We start from the raw sequence: 17,106 nt of genomic DNA on the forward strand, positions 1-17,106 counted from the left end.
TGATAGTGCCCTGTGAAAATATAGAAGAGGGAACAAGAAGATGACCGACTCCCAACTATCCTCTGAAATCAGAGTACTAAGTTCGCATTTAAAAACAAATAAAGCAATGGACAGACCATTTGGTCTGGCTGAGCAACTCCTGGTGCAGGACCAAGGGAAAGGAAACAGATAGATAGTTCTAAGCCCTAAATCCTGAGGCTGCCTAGTGACTCTTTTGGCCCCAGCTGGAACATGGAGTTAACTTAAGGTCTGCTTTAACTTATGCCAGCAGAAATAGCCACCTGTTCTATACTGTTCTGCCAGCCAGTGATCACCAGAGTGGAAAGTGTTCCAACATAAGTATAGCTATTAATTAGCTGTTTCAACTGTGCACAAAGTCTGTTTGGTGGTGTATGCACCTAGAATGAGATGCAGCCCCCGGCCCAAAAGAATTGTCAGTCTAGAGTACTCAATCCTGCAAATGCTTACACACAACACTTTGCTCTTAATTTGGTTTTCCCAAAATTACACTATCCACAATGTCTCTCGGAGTTTCCATGTGAATGGTGCAACTCCACACTGCCTCAGAGGAGGGCGTACCATATAAGGCACAATGGAACCCCAAATGAGCATGCCGTGTATTTAATCCTATGCTGTTTGCTTCGTACATATTACAAGTCTGATCCAAAGTTCACTGAAGTCAATGGAAAGTTGATTTCAGGAGATTCTGGATCAGGCCCTAATGTAGTGTATTTTAAACTCATTGTCAAGAGCTCCTTTAATTGCTGATATATTTCAAGTCGTGTAATAAGGATAACTTTGCCACGTAGCAAGTTGATGGGTTCCTTGCCTCACCTAAGCAGAAATATATCAAAATATGGAGGGAAAATAGCTGATGGCTAATAATACTAGTACTAATATATATACTAAACTGATATGTATCACTGATTGTGATACAGAAACTCCATAGCGATAGCTTCTTCTTTCTTACTTTGTTCCTGAGAAGGTCTGTTAAATCTTTAGGTATTCTCCCAGTAATACTGGCTTTTGCATTCATGCGTGTGTTGGATATAATAGATATTTAGTTCTCTTACTGCCCCTTTTTGATATTTTATGCAGTCAAGATTGATCACAGTAGCTGCTTCTTGAAATAGGTTGTAAAGTAACAATTTTAGCTTACTTAGAGAACTTAAACTCCAAGGCTACATCCATATCTGTAACATATTATCATGCTGCCTTAAGCCACTCCTCCTCTGTTTTGAAGAATTCTTGAGGAAAGCAGCTTCACTGTAATTTAATGGGCAGTTACTGTTTTAAAGACAGGAGAGGAATGAATTTCAGAACTGACACTTCTTTTCAGTATAATAAGCCACTTGTCAGGAGCAATGTGAGTAAGAGGACTGCATTGAAATGTCCTCACTAAGGATGGGAGAACTCAGACAATTTAACAGTTTTCAAAGATCATTAGAACTCTGTAAGGGAAAAGAAAATTCTGTATTTCATCCATTTAGGATTCCGATTCTCCTGTCACAAACACTCACTTTACACAGGTGCAACTCTATTGGAATTACTCCTGATTTACACCCGTGTAAGAGGGAGCAAAACCAGGCCTTAAGCATGAAATTACCAAAACAAATCATGTTCTCTAATTTACAAGATCATCTCTTGAGTTGTTTTTTAGATCGCAAGGCTGTCAATCAGCATTCAGACACCACATTGATGGAAATGTTTGTGCCACAGCACTTAACAGGGAGGACTGTGTGAAGGTTGTCATCTTCCTCCTTTGATGTTAGGTGCTGGGTTGGAAAATTTTGGCTTTGGTTCTTTATTATCTTTACTATTATTTTCAAAAAGAAAACTGTTTACAAAGAGGAATTGATTAATAGAATTAATAGATCCCATCAAAATAATCCCCAAATTAATGGGATTAAAATAACAGGTTACACTAGTAATTAGAGAGAACAGCTCTTTTATACCTCTAATTAAAAGAGCTTCTAAATCAATAATAGATTAATGGCACTAGGCTAAATGGTAGCTTTACACTCATGTTATCATTTGTGATGGTTACTAAAGAAGTACCTAACAGAGCTGACAAATTCAAAAACACAGCTTTTAGCTACTGACAGACCAACCCATTTCTTATGTCATTCATGCACAGAATGAAACCACTTCTACAGTTTCATTATGTGAATGACATCTAACAAACAGTTAAAGTATCTTCTTGTGGTGTCAGTGCTTCACGCTAGACACTGTAGGCAGAGGCTCATTGCAAGTAATGAAAGTATATTGCTTTTACCTTTGCCAATGCAGATGAGATGAGTGCCATCTGCAAGAAATTTCCACAAGTCCCAGCATGCAGCTAAATTTAGTAGTGCCAGCTGGATCTTGTTCTCAGGGTGTAATAACCTTAATATCATAATACTTCCGTTGATGGGGCAAATGATACTGCATCAGCAATGAACCTATCGCTGCCAGTCTCTGGCACTGATGACAATTCTGTCTTGTGCATAGTAAACAAACCAGAATCATGTCTCCCTCCATCCCAGTATTTGCTACTCATGCTCTGCAATTAGCATCCCACAGCTATAGAATTGAGGTTGAGTTTATTAAAGTTTGATGCCAGGTGTTTTTCTCTGTTGTTCTGCCCTTCAGAATATGCACTTTGATATGCATGAGGCTCAACAACAGAAAGGAAAAGAGTGAGGTTTTTTTTTTTTAAGATTTATTTCATGCATAATGCATGAGATCTAATTTCTTATTAGCCCTGGAACAGAATAGAGAATATTTGTGGGAAATGGTACAGTATGTGAGAAAGGAAATGTAATTTTCCACTCTTTTCTTTAGAACTAGTCTATGATTGACACATCTCTCTGCCTGCTCCCCTCCCGTCTCTTCAGATTTCCTCTTAACTAGAAAAAGTGTGCTTTTTTCAATTTTTTTTTAATTGACTGTTCCTTGGGTGAAAATACAGACTGAAATACAGTGGTTCGTGGGTCACAAGCCCCGAGAAGGTTTCAAACTAAAAAAAAATGTTTGACAAATCCTTTAAACTTCACTGGGGTCATGCATTTCTGATAGAAACCAATTACCTTCTTGTGCTTCATTCCACAGTTAAAGAGAAGGAGAGGTATAGGGTGTCTCTTTCACTGAGCAGAGATGATTTATTTTTTAAAGTACCAAAGAGAAAGGAAACGGTTATGTAATCACTTTTGGAGTTCATTTTATGGAGTTGTTTTGTCTTTTATTGCCTGACCAGGAAGCCCTGATTTGGGGACGAGAATTTTCTTTTGTTATTTGACATGGATCCAGCCATTCTGCAGTACTGCCACATAGGGCGAACACTACATAACAGTGACACCGGTGAAAATAAACCTCTGTTCTTTCACCATTTATTTGACATTTAATAACAATGCCTCCAGCAGTTCAAAGACCATTTCAGGCTATGTATTTCTTGACAGCCAACTCATACTCTTAATAAGAATATACATCTGCTTTGGGTCAGGTAGAACACAGTTTGTCTAGCACTTAAGGCAGGGAAGATTAAATTAGCTATATGGTTAGCTGTCTGCTGGGACAGATTAATTCATGGGTACAGAATAGAAAGAGATTTTTGTCAAGTACTGTTTTTCAGCTGTAATCTATTTTTCACACTTTATCAAACTGGAAGTATACAGAAAAGCACTTTCAAGCATTGTTATCTATATAACACATGCATAAAATGATTAATAATAGTTGTTTTTAACCTGTAACACATTCACATTTTTGTAGTAGGATTTACAAAATCTGTTGACTGGAGTCACCAAAATAAGGTGCATGATCACATCCTCTTTAGAGATGTCAGTACAATAGTTTGCATAGTAACAGACACTAGAGGACTACATAGTCACACATGCCTTTTAACTATATTATTTTCTCCTTTCAACAGGTGAAAAGCAGGTGTAACAAAAGTTACACGCACACTCCATGGATCATACAGTTGTATGTAATGGTATTCTAACCTCTCTCCCCTGAGTCTTGGGCTGATGGGAGTTAACAGAAGTTCTTAACATTCTGTGCATTCCCGACAGCTGTTTGCTGCTGGTCAGGCCATGATCCTTTGTACAGTGAAGCATGCTACCGCAGGACAGCATCCTATTTTAAAATTGCTCTTCTCAACTGTAACACATGATGAAAAAAATGAAGGAAGTAGCAAGGTGTAGCCCCAAATGACAAGAAAATGGCTTAACACAGCTCTTGATGTATTTATTATTTGCTTGATAAGTAAGGCCATGTCTAGACTACAGAGTTGTTACATTTACGATCTTAAGTTGCTTTAATACCATCAGTTGTGCACGTCCACACAATTATCCTTGTGTCTGTGGAGTCATTGCTCTTGCATTTACAGAGGGAGCATTGCATTGTGGGTAGCTACCCCACTGTGCAACTCATCACCCACTGTCACTCTGTGCTGCTGTGAATTCTGGGAATGGATCACAGCGCAGCCTTGGGATGTGCTTGTGACAGATTTCTATTACCAATCTATCCCTCGTGTCAGGATCGTTGGGGGAAGATGACGAAACACACCAAGTGTCTAAATTTTAAAGCTTTATTGATAAAATACAGCAGAGAGTGCTGGGACCGTTCCCACATCACTCAGGGGAAGAAAGAAAGCATTAGAGCCCTAAGCCCTAACCCACTTTCATACTCACACCACGCACAACCCAGACTGGCCAAGTTTAGGTGTAATGTCAGAAGAAGAGGCGGGGGGAGGGGATGGACGGAGAGTGCTGTCCTGGGCCCAGGTCGTCCAAGAATCCGCTGTGTTCTCTGAATTGCTTCAGCTCTCAGGGGGGTTTTTAGTTCTGGGCTCCTTGGGGGGGTATTCCACTCAGGGAACCTCTGCTCCTGGTGTTCTTCGTGCCAGTCCAACCGGCTTTCGATGGTCTCTTCAACATTCCCAAAACACCCCAGCTCCAGGGACACCCCCTCTTGTCGTCTCGTCTGTGTTTTCACACTTTGCTGGTTATCTTCTTTAGTTGGCCTTGCTGGTTTGCAGGTCTGGGCAGTAGGATTCTTCTTTCTCACAGCTGCTCGGAAAGTGTTCAAGCCCCCATCAAGCTGTGTCTTGGGCTGGCTGGAGCCAGCTCTTATCTTCGGATTCAACTAGCTGGAGTATTGAATTGATTTGTTCTCTGCTCTCTTCTTTTTCCCTCCCTCTCAGCCTCTCATACCTGCTGAGAAAACTTCCACTCCCCATTCACACACCTTTGACCCTCCCCAAAATGCTTTCCGATGCTTGCAACAGCATTAGCCACATATAATGCTGATCTGTCTTCCCTGGGGACTCCCTGAGGGAGGGGGCCATTGGGGTGTGACATTCTCACCATCTGATGATGCAGTTCTTTCCATCCCATCATTCCAAGGGTTTCCTACTTTGTTTCACAGCGTTTTTCAATTGTCCTTGTAAACTGTGTACCCGCCACCTCTGCCTCACAGCATGGATCCTGAGCTGCTGACTGATCTGGTGATGAGCCTTATGAACACATCGTGTTATTATTGGTCCTGCAGTATTTCATGAGCTGTGAAACACAGAGTGAATCAATGATGCCTGCCCTAGTGCCTGACATGGAAACAAATAATTCAAGATTGCTGCTGGAGCAGCTTGCCATGGTGGACCATCATTACTGGGCTAGGGAAACAAGCACTGAATGGTGGGGTCACATTGTGATGCATGTATGGGATGATGAGCAGTTGCTGCAGAACTTTTGGATGCTCAAATCCACCTTCCTGGAACTGGGTGCGGCACTCACTGCAGCACAAGGACATTGGAATAAGAGCTGTCCTTGCTGTGAGTGGTTATCACTGTGTGGAAGCTGGCAACTCCAGACTGATACCAATTAGTCACAAATTGCGGTGATGCAAGTGTGCAGGACCATTAATCGCTTTCTGCTATGAAGGACTACGACTCTACGTAAAGTGCAGGAAATAATTAATGGCTTTGAGGCAATGGGATTCCCTAACTGCAGCGGGGAGATAGATGGAACACACATCCCAATTTTGGCTCCCGACCACCTTGTGACAGAGTACATCCACCAGCACCTGAAAGACTATGGAGAAGTAGCTCTTTCAGTTGATCACCAGGGCCATTTCATTGACATCAATGTGGTGTGGTCAGGGATGGTGAATGATGCACCCATCTTTGGGAACACTGGGCTGTATAGAAAGCTCCATGCAGGGACTTTCTTTCCAGACCAGAAGATTCAAATGGGGGATGTGGAAATACCCATAGTGGTCTTTGGAGACCCCACATACTCCTTGCTCCCATGGCTCATGAAGCCTTACACCGGGAACCTAGACAGCAGCAAGGAGTGCTTCAACAACAGGCTCAGAAGGTGCCAAATGTGTCTTCGGTCAATTGAAAGGTCACTGGTGCTGTCTTATTTTGGTCAGTTAGATCTCAATGAGGAAAATATTCTGATGGTCATTGTGGCCTACGGCTGGAGCAAAGCTGCGATTGCACAGCCTCCCCCCACCCAGACTCAGCGGATCCAACGGCTCCGGTGTGCTCCACATGGGAGAGCATCTGTTGTGGAAAGTCGACGTGGTCAGCTGTGAAGATGCTGTGTGGACTGTGCACACTGAGCAAACAGGAAGAGGAATTTCAAAAATCCCCAGGCCTTTAAATGGGGGAGTGGTGCATACCTGAGTACCTTCAGGACAGTGGAGTTCAAAGTACTGACTGGAGCAGTCAGGATGGGCATTGTGGAATACTGCCTGGAGTTCAATTACGGTGACGTAACCAAGTACAGTGTCTACGTTGATGCTGTGTTGCTCTAACCATCGTAAAAAGCTCTATGCTGGTTGTCTAGGTGATTTTATTATGTTGACATAGCAGGTGAGTTACATCAGTGAGAAGAGCATTGTTGTATGTACACCTCCAGTGCGTGATGAACAAAAGCTGACTTTTGTCGACAAAGCTGTGTAGTGTAGAAAAGGCCTAAATTGGCTGGCTGAGTCATGTGCCTCGTAAATATATTTTGTGCAATGGGAGATGTGAAAGAGGATATAATTGCTTTTTAAAGGGTATAGAATAAATGTAAGGAAAGACATTGCAAGTCCTTTAATATATATATATATATATTAATGACCATCTCCATGATAATACTAAGCATCAGTCCAGACATCCACCTCACTTTCTTTTTTTCCCCCTGCTCTTTTTTTATTTTCTTCTCTTCTGACCATGTTACTTGAGACTCCTATTTTCACAGTGGAACTGGCAAAAAGCCTATTACCAGGGCTGGTCAAATCTATTGCTTCCTGACTAACATCTCCCAGGTGTAAGCTGGTCATGACATTTGTAAAGCCTCAGACTTTCCTAACTAAAGTCAATGAATTTTCTGGGAACAGATTAAATAAACGAGCTGACTTCCATTTCAAACTCAGCTCTGTCTTTCCTTCCTCTTGTCAAGATGCTTATCTGAAGCCTGACACACAGAAAAAGGGACAATGGAGCACAGCAGGCTTCCTTGTCTCTCTTGTTTCCTACACCCTCAACTAAAAAGAATACAAATGCCTTTCCATTGCATGCTTATGCTCTTGCATTTGCTTAATGGCACGCACAGCAGTCACCATTAAAAAGTCAACATTTTACCACAGCTATTCCTTAATGGTATCTGAGATACCTCCACCCCAAGATCTCAAAGGCAGAGGCAGTCTTTTTTGTGTGTTTGTACAGCACCTAGCACAGTAGGATCCTGGTCTGTGACTGGAATTCATAAATAGAGGTATGCAAAAAATGTTTGGTGAACACTAAATTCTCTGAAAATATGTTTTTTGGAGCACCAAATTTATTTGTGAATTGGGGTCAAATATTTGAATAGTTTCAGCTCTGACTTTTCCTTTCAAAATGTCATTTCATTACAAAAATTAGTTATATTAGTTTAAAAATAACCTCAAAAAGATAAAAAAAATCACCCCAAATGGAATAAAACCAAAATGCAAACAATCAAAATTGTTTTGGTTTAACTGACATATTTCTTTCCACCTTAAACTAATTTGATTTGATTTGGGTTTTGTTTTGGATAGAATTTCAGTGTCAGTTGGATCGAACCAACTTTTCCCCCTAGATTTTCCCATTTGGGCCCTGACCTGAAAAATCAATTATTCACTGAGTTTCACTCCTACGTGCCACCACAATAAAAATCATCATTATCATAGGAGAAGTTTACAGTGTCTTAGATAGCAATGTGGGGGTAATTATGGTTAATGTTGGTGGTGGGTATTTTTAGTGGTTTTCATTCAACAACTGCAATCTTGATTGTTATTGGTTTATTATTGTCTCCTCTAATGAAGCTGTTGGGGAAATATTCTCAATACCAAAGAAAATGAGGAAAAAATACCATTTCATAGGTTCATGAAAAAGGGGAAAACATCATTTGTTCTCATCTTGGGAAAACATTATTTGTTCTCATCTTGAGCTTTGTTGTGAAAATGAAATGTTGTTATCTACAGCAGAAACTGTTATATTTTGCTACCAGTGTTCCTGAAACAAAGTTTGGTGGTTTTGAACAGCTCTAATCAGTAAAATCTTTCAAAATAGTCTCATTAATCTAGGACTTCTTTCTATTAACTGCTTTCTCCTTTGCCCCCAAACCAACTAGTTGCAATGTCATCAACACAATCAAAATGCATTATGCTAAAATGACAGACGTTAATTATATAAGGAGTGGGGGTGAGGAGAAATCTGTGTTTCTTGCTTATGTCAGTAATGGAGAGGTGATTAAAGGTCTTCAGAATGGATACAGTGGTAACATATCTTCTCTTTCTGATGTTACACATTCTGTGCCTAAACTTTCTTTTTCATGACAGCTCAAAGGTGCTGGAAGTCTTTCTACTTGCAAAAATAGCATCCTGGAAAGATAGCATGGGCCAGATTTTTAAAGGTATTTAGGAACCTCACTCCCACTGATTTTAATGGGAATTAGGCACTTAACTATTTTAATAGTCTGTATATAGTATATATTTGGTGGTAATGAAGTTTTAGCATGCCACCATTTTACATAGTCTGTAGCATTGGGATTCTGAGTGCAAAAGCTATTGAATCAAATCTGTGATGATGCTAATAACAGTCCATGATTATTATATGTTAGGAAATAAGAAGCATTACTATTTATTATCTCATTCTCTTCTTGCCCATTCTCTGTGCAAAAATAGAAACATTTGTATAATGCAGTAGTTAACAAAAGAAAAGCTAGAGCAAACTCTGGGAAAGAAAACATACAGCTGAGTACATGTTCTGCACACTTTCCAAATGAACCTATTAGAGATGAGAAAACTATTTATAACAATTAATTCCTATCCAGGATCTGGCAGGGCCAGAAGCAGAACAGAGGCAAGGACCATCAACACAAATACCTCTTGCCTCCTATGGATTTCTCCAAGAGCAGGAGGTAAACTTAGCCAGAGGTGTAATTTCCAGGTTGGGTAGACATATCCATGCTAACTCTATTTGAGCAGTGTAGCTGTGGTGGGATAGGGACAAGCTAACCATCCCAAGTACAATGCTGCCTGAAATCTAGTTATATACCTGGGCAGCTAGGCTAGGGTAAAAAATCAGGATGGGGGAGGGGATAACAGGCGCCTATATAAGACAAAGCCCCAAATATTGGGACTGTCCTTATAAAATCGGGACATGTGGTCACCCTACAGCTAGCCCATCCTGATGCTCATGACACTGTGACTACACTGCTTTTTTTAGCATGCTAGCTCGTATGGGTATGTCTCTTTGAGCTGGAAATTACACCTCAAGATCCAGTGTAGGCATATTCTTAATGGCTCCACGCACCCCATCTTCCTACACAAGGGGGCATGCCCTGCAATGAAAGGATTGAAATTTATAGGAACATAAAACTGCCATGCTGGATCAGACCATTGTGCTAACTCCTCCAGTATCTTGTTACTACCAGAGGCCAGTACCAAATGCTTCTGGGGTGAAATCCTGGCTCCACTGAAGTTAATGGGAATTTTGCCATTGGCGTCAATGCAGCCAGGATTTCATCCTTGGGGTTTTGGGGAAGGTAGAGATGGGCAGTGTTAGTATTTTGTATTGTAACTCTGGATAGTCTTGTTATTGTTATAAATATCTATTTCCTTTTGAATCCCATTAAGCCCTTGGCCTCAGTGATACCCTACGACAATGAGTTCTACAGGCTTAAACATACATTTTGTGAAAAAAGTATTTCCTTTTTATCAGTTTTGAATTTTCCCACCTTTCAATTTCTTAGAAAGTCCTCTTGTTCTTGTATTATGAAACAGGGTGAATAGAAGTTCTGGATCTACCTTCTCTGTACCTTTCATAATTATATCTACCCTTATTATGATCCCTCTTGTTTGTCTATCCTCTAAGGTAAATGATCCCAGTAATTTTAATCTTTCTGTTTCATACTGTTTCTACTTTTTGTAATTGTGAGAATGTGAAAAAAAGTTTTAAAAAAGAGAGAAAATAGCACTTGTGGTAAAACCTTTTTTCAGTTTTCCTCTTAAAAATTAAAAAGTCTGAAGCAGTGTTTTTCCCATATTTCTTCTGACCTTTTTACTTGTTTCTAACTTTTTCATATGAGAGGAAAGTGAGAGGCTTTCTGCCTTTCTCTCCATCTTTTATCTCAGCCCCCTTTTTTTAGTGGGTAAAAAAGAGGGGAGGGAGGAATGTAAAGAGGAGAGAGAGAGGAAAACAAACTTGAAAATCCAAAAAATGCAATTGAAAAGACAAAGGTGTCCATTTTTAAATCCAAATTGAAAAGAAAATGTTGATTTCAGTTCAAAATTTCGTCCAAAATTTTTTTTTCTCAGGAAAAAGCACCATTTCTCTACACCATCTCTAAATTACATCTGCCAGTCTATTGCCCATTCAAATAGCTAGGTTAAGTCCCCCAGAAGATCCTTAGAATATTCACTGGCCTGGGGTTACCTAAAACATCTTCATTTTTTTCTATTTCAATGCTCATATTCTTCTAATTAATTAATATAAACAGCATGGGTGCTCCTACAGAACCTGCTTGTTAACCTTTTGCCATGATGAAAATTAACCATTTAGTCCTTCTCTTTGTTTTCTGTCTCTTAGTGAAGTCTTGATTCTGACTCCAGTCATGTAACAGGTGGATCGACCTTTATCACTGTGACCCAGATCATGTTATGGGACTTGATTAGAAACCTTACTTTGGTAAAATCTCTGTTGGCATCATGCATTTTGCCAGAGTAAGGACTGCAGGATTTAGTCCAAGCACGCTGGGAAAATTGATTTTTTTCTAAAAGGTATAATCTAGAAATTATCTTGTGGGAATTCTGTGACCTGTGTTATAATCAGATCAAACTAGTTGATCATAAAGGTTCCTTCTGGCCTTGGAACCTATGAAGGAAAAGATTTTAGAGTAAGCCACATAGTTTCTGAAACAGGGTAGTCAGCCCCTTCAAGGGCCAGTGGATCTGGGCTAGGGTGACCAGACAGCAAGTGTGAAAAATCTGGACAGGGGGTGGGGATAGTAGGAGCCTATATAAGAAAAAGATGCAAGAGTCAGGACTGTCCCTATAAAATTGGGACATCTGGTCACCCTAGTCTGGGCCAGCCATCACTGTTTGTTTATCATAACTAAGCTGAGAAGGGGCCAAGTGATCCTTATAGAGGTCTGAGAGAACTAACTTGGAAAGGGGCTCCAGGAGAGAGATGGTGTCCTGCATTAAGGGGATTGAAAGGAAGCATATATTGTTTTGAGCCCTGAGAGAAGCAAAGGGAAAATTTCTGAAAGCTGTAGGAACTGCTTTGGTTGGTTTGGTTGTCTGTTTGGCTGAATAAACTGCCCTGAAAGAAGGGCCTGAAAGAGACCTGTGCAGGATAGTGAGTCCTTCCTGAGCTGAGGAGACAGGCCAGCAGCTTATAATTCCATATGGTTAAGTATTCATATTGCACATAAAAGTATTTTCCTTTGGAAAATAAATATTTCATTTTCATGGCAGAGCATTTCAGGACAGAAGGAATTGCATTTATTTTGCAGTTACCATTTTTATTACAGAAATATATTTTTATTCACTGTTTTAGTTTTCCATCTCAGCAAACTCGCCTCATCATCAAACACAAAAGAGTAGTAAAATGAGGCTATGCTATGCTATGTTTTAATGGCTAAAGTGCTATTGCCAGGTCTCGGGTTTGTTAATGAGCAGCTGGATTGTGGGGAAAAGCTTGTTAAATTTGTCACAATGTTTATCCAGATGCCTCAATAATCATAGTCAGCTTGGAAATAGGTTGACTGATCAAAGGAAAGTAATGAATATGCATGTTAACAGGGTGTACCTTCTGGTTAGTCAACATTACCCACTTTTTAAGCTTTGATACACTTCTATGATCCCCTAGTTGCAAATTCTTTGCCTTACCACAGACTTCACTCCCCCACTCCCCTGAAGACTTTTTGTTGCCTGGCATTAGCATAATGCAAAACTCAAGATATTCCAGTAACTCCAACTGAGTCCTGTCAAACTCACAATTCAAGGCTTACATTCTATGATGATCGATGCCGTGTGTAACCCCACTGAGGTCAGTGGAATCTCACAGGATGTAAGTCTCTTTGCATTTCCATGAGAACCTGTAATTTACTTCCCATGAGTCTGGATTATATGCCACACAGTACATTTTAAACTGGAAATGTACAGACTCAGAGTTGGATGGGCCCAATGTGCTCAGGTGGAGGAGAGAGATTCAAATAAATGTTTGGGAGGGATATAATCCCTCATGTTTCAAGACATAAACCACCCTAGCACCTTAGCGAAGAAACTTTCCCTATGGCCAGTTATTCCATAACAGCCCACTTTGGAGTTTCTCGCACCTCCACTAATGTTTTTATAGACCACAGTCAAAGGTCGGATTGTGAACTGGAAGAACCAAGGGACTGATAAGGTAGGAAAATTCCTATTCCCATGAAAATATAGTGGTGAAAGGTAAATTGGGCTTTGAAAATTCTCTGAGTTTTAGTAATCTATGATGCTCTTCTGTGACAGAGATAAATAAATCTTTTTTTATGAGAGTGTTAAACTGACAATGTCCCTTTACTATGTTTGCTGTTTCGAATGACATCAAACATTTAGGTGCAAATCATATTTTAAAAATTACTTCTACTATTAAGCAATGTTTAGGATACAGAGTGTTTTTAAAAAAAGAAAGAAAGAAAAGCATGTTCAAGAGTTACATTTGTCTCTGCCAAGTAGTAAAACCCATTTACCAGTAGGTTCAATACAAGGAAATTTGGCAGAGTGTCAGCATTATATTAGCATCCTCTAGTACTTTAAAAGGATTTCAAATGTCAGGAATTTTACTTGTTGAAAAATAGAACAGATGTTGAACAGGAGATACATCTAGTTCCAATTCTGCATTTAGGAATAATGTAAAAATGAACAGGGAGATTAGGAAGTAAGAAAATCTTGCTGTAAATTAAGGGCTGTACATGTGCAAGTGGTAACGTTTCATGGCTGTCTTTAATACTGTGCAAATTCCCCAACCACTTAAATGAAAGTTTATGCTGTATTAACAGAGCTCTCTCCTCTAACACCTTTTGGAACAATACTAATTTGCCAGGTGTGCTGGGTGAAAATGATTTTGCCTCCTGGCAGAGAGAAGGATGTTGATAGTTATTGTTAGATAAATCTACTCCTTTGAATTTCTATTTAATACATTTAAACTACTCTCAGTGTCACACCTTCATATTGTAATGAAGGTTTTGATAGGTGTAACCAGAAATTCTTAACTGTGAAATCATACACTTATAAGGTTATATATTTTAGGAGTTTGTGACTTAGCCTGATTTTAAAAGCTGAAGTGTCTCAGTTTCTGCCTTTGGAATTGAATTGGTCTCTTTGATCGCATGAAAAAATGGTGCAGAACAAGTAGTCTTTCCTGAGTAATAAAGAAATTATTCAAATTCAATCTCATTCAGCAGAGAGTTCCACTGAGATGGTTCCAGTTGTTTCCATGAAAATCTGAAAGAAATAACCTACCCTTTGATGCTGAGTAACACAAAGTAGGGATTCTGCTATGTCAAGATTGGTGTTTTTAAGTCAAGGCCAAGGTAGCTGAGCCAGTGGACAATTTCACTGATAATACTTGCTGTCCACATGTGTGAAATCAGGCAAGAGTTGCACACCAGAGAATGATTGAGAAGAATACAAAACAGCACAGGCAAGAAAAAAGGACCAATAACACAATGGGCCTGATTCTGATCTCATTTACATCAATGTGAATCTGAAGTAAGTTCACTGAAATGGAATAACTCCTGATTTATATCAGTGTTAGTAAATTCTCAATCTGGCCTAGTGTATAATGAAGCCACACTCCCCACATTTCTTGGCATCCCAAGTGAGGCATGAAATCAGATTGGGCCTGATCATTATTATAGCCGTTCTAGTCACACCATTATGGCCATTATAGTCACACCTGTAGATAGGCAATGCCCTCATGTCCCACTGTGGAGACTGCACAAGGCTGTGTTTCACTTCCCTTAAGATCATCTGAGTTTGTTTCACTTTTCCTCTTGGGGAGTGATCTGATCTCATTGATCTGTCTGTTTAATGGGCATTCATAGTCAAGCTGCTTGGGGCAGCTTTAACATGTGTTTTTTCCACTCTGGCTCTGCATGCTACCTGAAAGGAAAGGAATGCAGCCGTGCAGGGATGTAAGCTGTGCTCATCCCCCTTTGGGCTGCAGCCAGGCCCTCTTTCTTGCTGCTGCACAAAGCTATAACACAAATGTTGCCCAAAACCATGATGACATCTGTACGCTGAGTGGCAGCCAAGTTTTGGTATAAGCTGTGCCACCCTTCAGCGATGGCATTCTGTTCATATCAGGCATGCAGTAGACAGAAATGTGTGCATATATCTTTAAAGTCTAATCATTGGCTTGTGTGCACTGAGAGAAATTTTGTGTTGATATATGTAAATAAAGATAGAGAGTCCAATCCTGAACTTTTACCAAATCCGTTCAGCCAAAACTCCGCCGTCCCAGTAATCACCCTTCTCTCCCACTCCTTAGCAGGTACAAATAACTCTCATTGACTTTAGGAGAATGTATACCTATCCTGGTATTGCAGGGGGGGAGAAACTGCCCCTCCACCCCCCGTGGATGGGACCAGATTTAGGTTGATGGTAATTAGCAGAGTTCTATAATAATTGAAGGAAATCTTGAACAAATCACTGTTTTTAGGTCAACCATTGAAGACAGTCTGTTAGTGCAAGTTATAAACTGCTTTAGGGCTATAAAGTGGCTTTAGAAAATTTGTTATGCTTCAGGAGAATAACCTCTTCCCGCCCCCCCCCCCCGCATAATATTCAGATTTTTTAATGCACTATCAGGCTGGAGTAATATCTCATTGGGGAGTAGTAAAAGCAAATGGGAGTACTTTTTTAGATGCATGTGATCACAATGTGGAGATGTCTAGAAATGCAGGGCCGCCCAGAGGATTCAGGGGGCCTGGGGCAAAGCAATTTCGGGGGCCCCTTCCATAAAAAAAGTTGCAATACTATAGAATACTATATTCTCGTGGGGGCCCCTGCGGGGCCTGGGCCCTGGGGCAAATTGCCCCACTTGCCCCCCTCTCCACACACCCCCAGGCAGCCCTGTAGAAATGTAGTGATGAAAAGGTATGGTATATACAGCCCATAGAGCTTCTTCAGATTTACAGCCCCCATAAACGAGAGTAGAATTTATCCCATCTACTTTTGTTTCTTTTCACCAACTCTGTATTTTTGCTCTAAAATTAGAAAGTTGTAATTCAATATCAGTTGACTAGAGGTTCATTTGAATCTGTTTTATTTTCCCAGTTTTTAAACAGACACTAAGGTCTAGTTTTACTCATGTTGCACAGCAGAATAAACCTTTGAAATATGTAAGTACATCACTTCTTCAACTGTGACAAGAACTGAATTGCCATGGGAATATGCAAAATGGTCCTTGCTATGACATACTGATATGCACATTTTTGAGGGGGGAAAGCTCACAATTTATAATAAGTAGTGTACAGGTAGAACATGATCTTTTATAGATTATATTACAATATACCTCTATTCTTAGATTTTTTTGATCATGCACATAAAATAGTCTGGGAAGGTATCTTTTAAATATAAATATAATTAATCCTATTAGTCATAATAATGAACTTTGCAGACCAATATTCCAGAAAGTACAATAGTCTATTCCTAATAGCAGAGCATTTCCCATGATGAAGCAGTGCTGGTAAATAGAGCTGGGCAAAAGTTTTTGGACTAATAGTTTATTCACAGAAAAATGCAATTTGGGGTCAACTGAAATTTCTTTGGGAATGTGGGTCATATTGGGTGAATAACTTCCACTTAAAAATGATACTTTAAAAAAAAAGTCAAAAACTTTTGTTTGAATCAAGATTTTGTTTTGAAATTTAGTTACATGTATTTAGAAAAATGTACCAAAAGGGTAAAAACCACTTGAAAACAGAATTTAAAAAATCAAAAAATGGGGAAAAAATCATTTCAGGTCAAACAAAACATTTCATTCAACACAAAATGTAAATTTTCAGCTTTCCGGTTTGGCAAGGAAAACCAAAAGCTTTCTCTTTTGTATCAACCTGAAATGATTTTTTTTTTCGGATTCTTTGGTTTGGCCACAAAGTCAAAACGATTCTGTATTTGTTCTGTTCTGCTTGTGAAATCACAGGGTCCCAGGCATATGTGGAACCAGCTTTTTGTCCCTGCCAAGGTAGGGATGAAATTACTTCACTGCCACACCCTTACCTATTCCAGCTACATGGCCACAAACACTGCCACACTACTGTGGAGGGACGTATGGAATAAATCACCATAGCATGTGGGCATTGCAAAACTACAGTGGCTGTCTTTACAGCCTCTGTGACCGTGCAGGGGAGCGGCATTTGCACTTCAGGAAATGGGTTAATGCTGCAACACCTAATGTCCTAGTCCATCTTACATGAGTAGAGAGTATAAAGGGTAACCCTCCTTCCTTCACAACATAAAAAAACAGAGAAAGAAAGAGAAAAGGGCTTTCACCCAGACTCATTCCCTCAGGAACCCCTCAAATAATACAGCATGCAAATAGCCAAGAAAATCAGCATGTGACCTAAA

This window comes from Trachemys scripta, chromosome 4 (genome assembly GCF_013100865.1).
Source record: "Trachemys scripta elegans isolate TJP31775 chromosome 4, CAS_Tse_1.0, whole genome shotgun sequence".
NCBI classification, from domain to species: domain Eukaryota; kingdom Metazoa; phylum Chordata; order Testudines; family Emydidae; genus Trachemys; species Trachemys scripta.